General features: G+C 33.8%; 1 long non-coding RNA gene across 5 annotated transcripts; it reads right to left on the bottom strand.

Annotated features, from left to right (window-relative positions):
* Positions 1-5,008: 5,008 nt before the first annotated feature.
* Positions 5,009-7,516, bottom strand: LOC145118982 (uncharacterized). Of its 5 annotated transcripts, none has more exons than XR_013713577.1 (5): positions 6,858-7,516; positions 6,419-6,547; positions 6,037-6,084; positions 5,718-5,961; positions 5,009-5,253 (listed from the first exon to the last, which is right to left on the bottom strand). It is a non-coding gene; the product is annotated as an uncharacterized LOC145118982 (long non-coding RNA). The 5 variants fall into 5 exon arrangements; XR_013713576.1 differs by having other exon boundaries at positions 5,722-5,961; XR_013713575.1 differs by lacking the exon at positions 5,009-5,253 and having other exon boundaries at positions 5,717-5,961; positions 6,419-6,597.
* Positions 7,517-12,803: the final 5,287 nt, after the last annotated feature.

The raw sequence follows: 12,803 nt of genomic DNA, 5'->3' as shown, positions 1-12,803 counted from the left end.
AATAATAATAAAATTTTATATTTTATTTATTTCAAGAAAACATATTGTTATTTTATTACCTAAAACAAAAAATGCATAACATCATAAAATATGTTATTATTAATTACATTTAAACCAAAAATACATGGAAAACCCTAATTAGTTTCCTCCACTATTGAGCTAGTTTTGGTGTTCCTTGAAGCTAAAGAAGGAAGAAGGAGGAAGAAGGAAGCAAACATCAAGCAACAAAGTCTGCATTCTTCACCTTAGCACTCTTCTAGACCTTTGTAAGTGTCCAAGACTCGATTTTTATCATGTTAGGTTGCTAGATCTTGAGTTTTTTCCCATAAACTTCTTGTTATTGTTTGTTGGGATGGTGATATCTCTTAAAGTTTGCAACTTTATGAATCTCTGGGGCATTTGGTGTAGTTTGTGCCTTGGATCTGGAGTTTGGTTGGGTTTTCAATCCATGATGTGATTTAGGTCATAAACCCTCATTTTGATCTAATATGGTTTCAAGACATGCATTAGACATGCATGTCTATAAATCACCAACTTTTAGGTTAGTTTTGGTGCTAAAATCACTTCTGGAAAGGATAGACTTCGGACCTTATGGAATAAGTGCCTATTGGTTAAGTTCTTGCATTGTTAAGCCTTTGGGACTTAGAGATTTGGGTTTTGGACCTTTTGAGTGGTCCTAATGGATAAAGTTAAAAATTTTATCCTTCTAGATCACATTTTGGACCAGATCTGAGCTTTGGAGTTCTTGGAATCGAAGAAAACAACTTAATGCACTAATCTGTTGGAACCTCGGCTACCACGACGTGGTCCTATGTCACCACAGTGTGGCGGATGTGATTTTCTCGACTGCTTGGTAGTGTGCGGGCCACGACATGGCCAAGGAAGACCACATCATGGCGGTCGGCTGGAGTCAACATTGACTGTTGACTTTCACTGTTGACCTTGAGGGTTGACTTTTGACTTATGGACTTTTGTTCAACTATTAATATGTAGATTAAGGTCTTTCCTTGTGTGATTATCTAAGTGGCATTTAGCACCTATTGTGGGATTGTGTGGGCGTGTTGACTTTTGAGCTGCTTTGCGAGGTGAGTCTCCTCACAGTACTTGAGGGTCGAAGGCACCAATGTTGGCCCATTGGATTATGTTATAGTATGCTAGCTGTCTTTATGACTCTTGCATGTATTGTATATGTTTGTATGTATATCGGGCACGGTCCGATGCCATGCGGGGCCTGATGAGTGTGTTGGGCAGGGCCTAATGCATGTTACTGGTGTATCTGTTCCGGGCAGGGCCCGATGGTTGTCGGGCAAGGCCCATTGTATGTATTGTATGAGGTGTTTTGGGGAACTGACTAATATTTGTGCTTATGGTTTTCAGTTTATGTTTCAGGTACTTCCGGTTCGAACGGGAAGAGCTCGGGATGATCGCATTGCATACACCATGATTTTCCGCTTTATTGACTCTGATGTACTTTTGGAATGTTTATTCATATACACTGAATACTTTATGATTTTTATAAACATGTTTGGTTGATTGATTATTGAATATAAAAACAAAATTTTTCGTTCTGAGTTTTGGGACGTTACATTTAGCTTGATGAATCATTTAAATATTTGTTTGATTTTCTATTTGGATTATTTAAAGTTATTTAATTTATTGTGTCAAGTTTGATTGAAGATCTATATGTATTGAAGAGTATTCTTTGTTACCTATTTTTGATTTTAGTTAGTTAGAGGACCAATATACTATGTTTGCTTGAATCATAACTGTTTCATGATCATTAAAATAGTTGTAACTATTGATAGACCAAATTCTAGAGTTTGGTTAACAAGGAATGAACTTTAATGTGTGTGATTACATATGACGACTAATTCGTGCATTAATTAATTCTTATGACCATCAAGATTTAAAAATATCAAATCTTCCATAATACGAACCTAAGACAAAGAATTTAGATAGTTAATTGGATGACCATTGTGTTAATTGTCTTTATGATCACTAAGGTTAGATTCTGACCAAGAGGCATAACCAATTTAGAAATTGGTGAAAAATGAATACATGTCCATATCACTTTAGTAATCAACCATAAGTTTAAGGACTATTCAAAGAGGTTTGTTTCCAATCAGTTTATTTTTAGTTTATAAGTTATTAACTTGTGTTTATCTAAGTTTAATAATCAGTTCCCACTTATATGTTTTGTTTGATAGTTTAACCTATAATCAATCAATTTTAATTTTAATTCATTATAGTTCCGCTTGTGTTCGACACCCATTCTTACCAACGGTATACTATGATATGATTGGGTCACACTTGCCTAGTTGTCCTGAATTCCCTAGTTAAAGTAAAATTGGTTTTATAATTTAAAATGAGGTTTATACATCAAAGAACTTTGGGGTGAAATGCACCAAGCCAACTGGACACAAAATTCCCACTGTGCATCTTACCCGGAGACTGAAATCTCTACAAGGGAATATGCTCAAGTTTCAAAGTGTTGGGTTTTATTATACTACAACATCCTATGGTGCACATCAACCCTAAATGCTTTGGATCTATGTTTTCTCTAATTATAAATGCAATATTGTTTCCAAAGCATTAAGCCTACAACTAGCATACAATTGACATAAACATCATAGAAATGAATTATAGAATTACCTCTTTGTTGTAGCTTGTAGTTTTGGCCTTTAAGAACTTAGTTCCCTAAGTGTGACACATCAAATGGTTCACAACACATCTTAGATAAATGATGACTTTTGAGAGAATATTCTTATACCAAAATCGGCTCAATGATCTCCAAGAACACTAGTGTGTGATTTTGGATGCTAAGGGGCTTCTTATATAGTGTGACAAGATTATGGTTACATCCATGCAAACCCTAATGCCCATGACCTTTCATATCACTTAGGATCCATGGGTTAAACCTCTTTTGTTTAAATCAAACATTTTGTCAAAATCTAAAAGTTAGAAGCTTTCAAACGCTCTTTGTCAAACATACCATATATCAATTAATAGCATATAAAAGTAATACAATTATAATAAATGTTTTTATTTAATTTATAATTAAAAATGTTATGATATGTGTTTTTATTCTTGTACCAAATGATTATGACATGCTGTTTCCATGGTGTCACAAGCCTTCGACCTCAAGTGGGTATAGGGATTCAAATAAAATAAGCTCGGAGGCTATGAACAACAAAACTCATATTGTCCCCACCATGTGTGAAGATTCTCAAAGTCTATATTTCTTTGTATTTTTTTTCTTTGTGATCGTCTTCGTATATTCTCATTTGCTTTCAAATGGAGATTTTAATCAATATTATTATAAATTTGAAAACCGAAAGATTATTTGGAGAAGAAATAGATAAATAGTTAAACTAGCCGTTTACCCGCGCCAAGCGACGGGTTCAGATAGTTTTTTTTCAGAAATTAATTTCTACAATCAATTAGTTCTTTTGCGCAAACAATTTACTATATCTAAAAAATTATCAATTAAAATCATGCAAGCAAAAACGAAATCAATAAGAATTAAAAATAAAAAGTTAGGATTCTTTACAATGTACATGTGTGCATTACTACACGTGATGGTGAACACCGAGTCGATAACTATATATATATATATATATATATATATATATATATATATATATATATATATATATATATATATATATATATAAAATAAAAAATCCATTTATGTGACCAATGGGCAACACTAAGTCTAAATTTATATGATAAAATAGTAAGGTGAATTTGTTCGCATCAATAAACCATTGTAAAAAGAAAATGCATGGTCACATAAATATGTTTCGTGTGAACAAATGGTAGAATTTATTAACCACATGGTAAAAGAGAAAGTTGTGCCCATAAGTAATTTTGATCATAATTTAATATTATAATGTGTGTTTAACATAACTATCTATGTACACCATGACTTACAATTGTAGGGACTTTCCACACATATTACTACAATAGGGATTTCTTCGAAAGCCATTTGATCCTAACCTCAAATACACATATCTTTGACCTTTTAAAGTGGGTTCATTCATGCATCTTCTATTGTATTTTGGGCAATGAAACTTGGACGAATTAATTTTAAGTAGAAGGTAATTAAAACTTGATGTAAATTTTAAGTCGATGACAATTTTAAGTTGAAGGCAATGCGGCGGGCAGCGTTTTGTTTTATTTCGACGAATAGCTTAACATATATTTAAGAAATATACATACATTGTTGTTTTGTTAATAAATAAAAAAATGTAACACATATATTCATCGTTTGATGTAAAACATAAAGATTACATTTTTGCATGCTTTTTACATAAAAAAACATCTACAAAACTATTTTGATTACACTCATTTTTAATATACTGATTATATAAAATAATAATAATAATAATAATAATGTGAGAGTTTATATAGCTTACAATTGTTTTTTTCTTTTTTAGTATAAATGTTATTATATTCGATATTTGATCATGCAAAGAAAATCACTCGCATAATCTTTATTTTTAGTAAATTATCTAAAAATTAGAAGTTAACTTTCTCTATCACATACATTCCATATCATGATTTTTGTTTTTTATACCTATGAATTCTTTCCATATGTCATCACTTGTTTCTTATGGAAGATAGTAATGTCATTTATAGTTATATTGTATTTTGTTACTAATGATTTCTCTTAAAATTATTTCAGTTTATTAAACACATTCTGGACAATCTTTGCATCATAATAAAGTCAAGTTGCTCCTTCATTATATTCTTCGATCATAAACTATGTAATGGTGAAATTAAGCATAGTCCAGTAAAAAAGGTTAAGAAATTAACCCAAAAAAAGTGCAAGATAACAAACCATAAAAAATTTATTAACAATCTAATATTACACTATTCAAAAATATCAAATTTAAACCGGGTTAAATTTTCAAATGCAATCAGACAGCTAACCACTCGTGACAAAAATGGTTTGGCAGTCCTCACTACTTCTACATGAAGATACGTCTATGTAATTATAGAATCATTGAAAATCATATATTTGAGTGCAGATTAGTTATTATAGAGAGAGTACCAAGATAAATCTACAAAATGGAAAAAGAGATCAATTCCTTACCGAGAGCTATAAACATCTTCGATTGTGCAGCTTCGTGCAGGGCAAAAGCCATTTGTTTTAACCAATAAACAGACGGTACATATATTGTCAACATGTTTTAAATAATAACTAACACATCTATAAGCATTCGGAATAAGATCCACCACATTTCTTTCCTGTGTATCCAAAAAAAGAGACCCATTCAGCACCAAAACTTAGAAACATGAACAATCCATAAACAAATTCATCAAACACTCTATGCTCAGCAAGATACCAAAGAAACACAGCCATAAACTGGAGAAGTGAAGCAAAAGATCACAAATAAAGGATCATATATATATATATATATATGTTGAAAATAATCTTAAAAACATATAATTAAAGAGAAACATGATTTTGATTTAAACCATTAAAAAGAATATTTTCAATTATAAAATTACATGAACATTATGGAAGAAAGGTGAAAGCTTGAAAGTGTTTTTATTAACAGATAAAGAAAACAACTTATCAATGGATTCTTAGTTATGATTTCTTACTCCAGTCAACAATATATATATATATATATATATATATATATATATATATATATATATAGAGAGAGAGAGAGAGAGAGAGAGGGAGAGGGAGAGGGAGATGTAACTTGCTTGTAGAGTTCCAGATTTTAAACAACCATTTTCAACTTCCAGAACCACCATCACTTCCATTAACAGACTCTACATTTGCTTTCTTTCCATATCCCTAGTCTCTAAAAAAAAACTTAAGATAAAAGCCCCCCAGTTAGAAAACCTTTTTTAAAGAAAAGTCTGAGATAAAAACCACCATCACTTCCATTGACAGACTCGTCAATATGTTTCATATTATGCACTTATTTATCGAACATAACACTGAAAAGAACCAAAATCATATGTTAATAGCCTATAAATATAAATTAGGAATCATTTATCGCTTAATTTTATTACCTATCTGGCCCTCCTAACCATAGTTCATATAGCCTTGTACACATATTGCTGCAATCAACAACAAATAACATAAGGATGAGTAATCTTTAAACATTTTAAGCAAATATCTCATACCATTTCAGTCTGTCACATAACCAAATAACAAACTTGTGCAACGGAATGCCAGATTTGTATACCACCAAATGATGCAAAAGGGCATTTCAATAATATTAATATAAATATGAGCTTTAAATTATGACTTTTCTATGGGTGCACCGAGGATAGATGATGATTGCACATTCCATCACGTTTACACAATGAATAAACTTATAAGTAAAATAACATTATCATTTATAATATATGAAAATAGTATAATCAAAATCTTATTTAAGTTGATTCTTACCACATCTCCTTCAGGATGGGAAGCACGACATACATCAAAAGTACTCATGGTTTCAACATTTGGGTATCAAGTGGCAGGTCGCCACAACGCCTCACAGACTACACCTGTAGTTTATATGTAAGAAAACTCCTACATCAAATGGATACGAATGTCTAAGTGGTGCCATATTTGATCCAAGGCTGCAAATAATTTTGCAATAAAAATAAGATTGCAAAAAGGGAAAAGTTTTGTCTTTTATCAAATGTGAAGGCGACTCCATGGAATACATATAAAAAAGGGGAACTTTATCAACACTGATCTCATTTGATGTCAACCCACTAAAATAAAGTTATGTTAATGCATAATCCATGGCTAGATGATGAACAACAAAATAAATAAATAAATAAATAAACATAGACCAGTTAATGAAATTTTCATAAACATGGATATAGATACTTACTTCGATGTTCAAATATTTTGTGGTCATTTCATTTCATGAAGCTGCATAGGGTTGGCGTATGAATAGGTCATAAGGAAGATACAGGGGAAGGAGGTGGTTACAATTACACAAGTGGCTTCTAGGGTATACGAAGAAGGCGACGATGTATATGATTTACAGTGATTCAGAAGGATGGTGGTGGTGTTGTTTAGGTGGTGCGTAGAAAGAGGGAAAAGTGAGTGGTAAGGCTAGGGTTTGTGACTGAAAGAGATGGAGCAGAGAGATTGAAAGGGGTTAATCAATGTGAAAGTATTTGGGAGGAGGTTTTCATTAAAACTCAACAAATAGTGGTTAGTTGGTGACGGTGGTGGGGTTTTTCTGTGATGGTGGATGAAGGCGATGAGGGAGGGGGTTCCGAGATAGTGGTTAGTTGGTGACGGTGGCATTATGCAATGTTGGTTCTAGATTTATCAGAAGTGCGATGAGTGGAGCAGTGGTGGTGAGTATTTGATTGAGCACATGACACTTAATGAATGAAGGGATGTCCGGTGACCTTCTACAGGTTGCAGCGGCGGCGGAAGGAGAGTGAAGAGCGTGGTGGTACCGAAGGTCCACCGGAAACTGAAGCAAGTAAGAAGAGAGATAGAATAGATGTGGGTTTGACGGCGTCTGATGTTGTGTCTGAGGATGTTAGGGTTAAGATAGAGTAAAAGATATGATGAGTTACATTAAGCTACAAAAGATTGTACATCATGTTGTAATAGGTATACCTCTTAAATTTCAAGAAATAGGCAATATGTTTAATAATATAGTAAAGATACGACTTCCTGATTACAAGGTTTCAGAAGGCGTTACTCGGAATAAACCGATGCCATTTTTGTTTCAAAATAAGCCGGAGAGTATTATTAGTAATGTTATGGTTCATTTATATCTCAGTTTACTTTTGTATTTTATATTTTGCCTCAAAATGATATTCACGGTTGTTTTTTAAAGTTATAACTAACTTGTGTCATACTTGTTTTAGTGGCTGAGTTGACCGATATAAAAACAATAGATCGATTTTACTTTATTTTATAACATCATACTTTCATTTATTCTCATGATACTATAAAGTTTTTTTTTTTTTGTAGTTACATCGTTCATTTTTTCCAATTATTATTATATCATTAATATAAAGTTCTTTATATTTAGGGTAAACTATAAAAATAACAATTGACTTTCAAATATTTTTATATTATAACATCATACTTTAATTTCTTTTTTTTTATCTTTTTTATGACCGGTTTTTTTTTTATAAAGTGTCAGTGGAAAGTAGAGTCTTATTATAACCACAAAAAGCTTGAAGCTATTATAATTAAAGAAATGTTTAGTTACAATAAAGTTGTGAATATATTTAGATGTCAAATTGAATTTATCAATTTCAAAACACAAAGTTTTCTTTTGGGTTATAATATATAGTTTATTATCAATGTAAAAAATAATGGATCGATTTTACTTTCTTTTATAACATCATACTTTCATTTATTTCGATTCTAGATAGAATTGTACCATTTTGTCCTCATCTTTTCCATTCTTTATGACCTCCAATGGTTGCTCACTGACCAACTCAAATTATGTCATTATTTACGGCCTTTTTGCCTCTAGAAATATTTTTCATTTAGTAGTATCATGTAAAATGGTAATATTGCCTATAGCAATTACGATAAGTTGAAGAAACGTATAGTATACTTGTGCAACGACTTGACTTATTGCCTTGGTAACTCCCCCATTTGTTTTTGAAAAATCTGAAAAATTGCATGCTACTTCAATTTTCAAGGCAAAAATACCATTGATCCTTTAATGTATGAAAATATAATTACTTTAACTTACATGCCACACGAAAGAGCATTTTAATGTACATTATGAGATCAGTCACTCCCTGAAACCATGGAAAACAAAAGATGTCTGATGAATGAAAAAGTTTTACATATGTAGGTTATTTTATAAAGAAGAGTATCACATTATTGGAATGCCATTTTCAACCAAAGAAATTCTTGATCTAGGCAATTTTGGAAGTTTCTGAAAAAACAAAAACTAGATAAAAAATTGTTATTGTTATATCTAAAAATCTAGAAAGAAAAGAAGGAACTATGACACTGACGCTTGGTTTGATTTTCATTGTCGCATATACACAAAACCAAAAACTTTTGCATTAAAATATAAAACTGATTAGAAAATAACAAACGGGGACATTACTTTCTAATCAAGACCATATCCTAGTACCCATTCATGCTTGAACACCCCTTACATCACTTGAATCTTGGCTCTAACCTTTTGTAAAGTTCCTCAATGATCACACCATCCTTAATGGGGTTTCAAAGGGAGTAATTTCAAGCAACATGTGTAACATCCCAAAATTCAAGACCAAAAATTTCATTTTTAATTAAGTTATTATAAAACCAACAGTATAAAAACATCCATAATAACATCACATGTCAAGACCAAAGTGTCAATAATCAAAACATGTTAGCATAAAATAATATCAAAGTGTAATCCCAAAGATCTCATGTGCGGAAAATCATAGTGTGATGTGTTGCGATCGAGTCGGCTCCTTTCCTTTGAAAACGAAGTACCTGAAACCAAAACTGTAAACCGTAAGCACGAAGCTTAGTGAGTTCCTCCATCATACCACATACCATACAACACACATACTGTCAAGCATGTCCGGGTGCTGGCCTACCCCTTCGGTATCTTTCAACCGGTATCAGGGGACTGTTTCACCCCTATCACTACCACATAATAACATAGCATAACATACCTAAATATACTATCAGGCATATTTGGGTGTCCGACCTACCCCTTTGGTATCTTTCAACAGGTATCTGGGAGCTGACCTCCCCTTGGTATCTTTCAACCGGTAACCGGGAGCTAACCTCCCCTTCGGTATCTTTCAACCGGTAACCAGGAGCTAACCTCCCATTCGATATCTTTCAACCGATAACCTCCCCTTCGGTATCTTTCAACCGGTAACCGGGAGCTAACCTCCCCTTCGGTATCTTTCAACCGGTAACCGGAGACTATTTCACCCCTTACCATTACCACATAATAACATAACATAACATACTGCTAGGCATGCATGGGTTCTGACGACCCCTTTGGTATCTTTCAACCGGTATCCGGGGACTATTTCACCCCTACTACCACTAACATGTATCACAGAGCATCCTAACACACAAACATAACAGATAATGGCATACCAGATAATTATCACAAAGACAATCATCTAACAAACAACTCCTACTAGTGGGTCGACATTGTGGCCTTAGACCCACTTCTACTGGAAGGTAACTCACCTTACACTGCTGAACTCCCGTAGACAAAACTCTAGCTGTTGGATGACAGGTTCGAACTGTCAATCATTAAAATAACACCCAATCAGCAATTGGGTTCCAACATATACCCATAAGTCCATGCTTGGGGTAAAAGAGTGTTTTACCCCTATCTTAGCTTGATTCAAGCCCAAGGCCCAATCCAAAGGCCCAAAAGTCAACTATGAGTCAAAGCCCAACATATGGCCCAATTTTCCACATTGGGCCCAAACCTTTACATTGTCTTATGCTAAGGCCCAACCATTTATTCCAGTCCAAACTTTTAGCATTCTAATGGCCCAATATCTCATAACCATCAAATCCCAAATTACGGCCCATCTATGGCCCGATTTTCCAAATTGGGCCCAAACCTTCACATAGGCCTTACCCTAAAGCCCATTAAATTATTCTAGTCCATATGATTGTTCTTTGATGACCCATCAATATCCCAATCAACAAAGCCCAATAGAAATGCCCAACTCAAAGCCCAAGTGAAATTAGGGTTTTCACATAAAATGACGATTAGGGTTAAGTGTTTCTCACTTAACCCATTAAGGACTTAATCCATTAAGTCCATCACTCTACTAGACAAATCATATGGTGTGGTCGGGCTTAATACATAGTCCAATTCCAATGGCTCAGAATGCGGGTCCCGATAAGTCCAAGCCAATGATTCCAAAATTAGGGTTTTCTAAACCCTAATTAGGGTTTCCAACCCAATCCCAACCAATAGGCCCAAAAGCTAAGTCCTTAGATCCATTAGGGTTTCATTAGGCTCGTTAGGGTTTCACTAGGCCCATTAGGGTTTCGCTAGTCGGGCACCACCCACTACCACCTCGGGTAGTGGCGGTCAACGGCGGCTCACGGTGGCGGCCACCACCTCGCGGTGGTGGTGGGGATTAGCATAACCGGGTACCCGCCTATTTTAGCTGGAACCGGAACCACTCCCGGAACCGATGGTTCTTAAGTTATTGGAACCGGAACCGGAACCGCCTACACCGGTTCCTAGAAAATTGGAACTGCTCCCGGAACCGCCGGAACCGGTTCCGGTTCCGGGTACCCTGTTTCTTAAATATATTTTTTTATAAATTATAGATTACATGGCATGGATATTAAGGTTTACAAACATCCGAATTAGAAATGGTATGAAAATAAAACAATTATAAAAACTTGATCTTTTACATAACCACCTATTAAACTTTAAAAACACTTCTCACAATTAAAAAAACATCATAGAAAACAATTGCCATCAAATGAAAATTTAACAAGTATAGATGACAAAAATGATAAATTACAAACAATAAACATAAAACAGCAACAGGAAAAACAACACATCAAAAACATCATAGCCTTGAATTGGATCCATTGATCTTGTCAGCTCATCTGTCGAGAACGATATACTGCATGGATATAACATAAGATTTAGTATGTGATTGTTAAGATTCCTGTAAAGGTATATAGAAGAAAACCATCAGAAGTTAACGAAAATGGTAATCCATTCAAGATTAATCAATCAGATACCGATATAAACCCTCAAAATGCTTGGCTATTTGTGTTAGTTAAATCAAATAAGATTTAGTATGTGATTCACAAATCATTTGTTGAGGTTACAATTTCTCATAGATTGGAACATTAGAACGGTTCATTTGAAAAGCAAAAAAATATAGAAATTGGATATTCTGACATGACTTCTTGGATAAAAAGATAAACTAATGTTAGATCTAATACAAAAATCAATTGAGAATTTGAGATACCATCACTAGTGAGACACTGGAATCTGTCCACCAGAAAACATATAACAAACCAATTTCTAAACCAAATAATTTAAAGATTAACATCATATTAACAAACCTGTTGTATCTTCATTCTGGTTACACGTATATGCCTAGTTAACTTTTAATAAGCTGACCAAACCTGCAATTACAAGTTGTCAAAGCCAATTTGTAATAGCCGATAACAAGAATAGAATATATTTTTATAATGACTAATAACAAGAATAGAACATAAAGTATCATTGAGGTTTCTATGTACAAATACCTTCCATTAAGTGTCACAATAGCAAGACAACAAAACACCAATCAAAGCAACTCACAAAGGCACAAACCCATACGATGACTGAAATCAAAAAAATAGTCATCAATCCAAAATCAAGTAAAGATGAATATATATTTAACTAGTATCTAAATATCAGTATTTATCTCACCACTCAACCTACTGGTATGTTGGTCTGTTGGTGCTCCAAGCAACCTGCATAATGCCATCCTTGAGAGTGCACCTCCACCTGGTCTTGGATCGATTCACCTGCCAACCAGTTTCATCATCATGCATTGGAGACTTGGATAATCAACTGTATGTTGATTCGGTAGAGATATCTAATTTCACAGATGGAGGTTGAACAACCTAAGAAATCGATAATCGAGATATCCAATTTCATAATCAACAGATACAATCATATTTTAGAGTTATGATTGAGAATCTGACCTTGAAGATGAGGGAGGCGAGGAAGACGAGGGAGAGCGTAAGTAGGGATGATCGGAGCGATGTGGTCCACCTTGAAGTGTCGAATGAAGTGTCCATTCAGAGACAGAGAGACGAGGGAGACGAGTGAATTTCAAGTACT

This window comes from Lactuca virosa, chromosome 6 (genome assembly GCF_052849685.1).
Source record: "Lactuca virosa cultivar CGN04683 chromosome 6, Lactuca_virosa_CGN04683_v6, whole genome shotgun sequence".
Taxonomy (NCBI): Eukaryota; Viridiplantae; Streptophyta; class Magnoliopsida; order Asterales; family Asteraceae; genus Lactuca; species Lactuca virosa.
The sequence above is the reverse complement of the archived record's forward strand: the minus strand, read 5'-3'. Positions and strand labels throughout refer to the sequence as shown.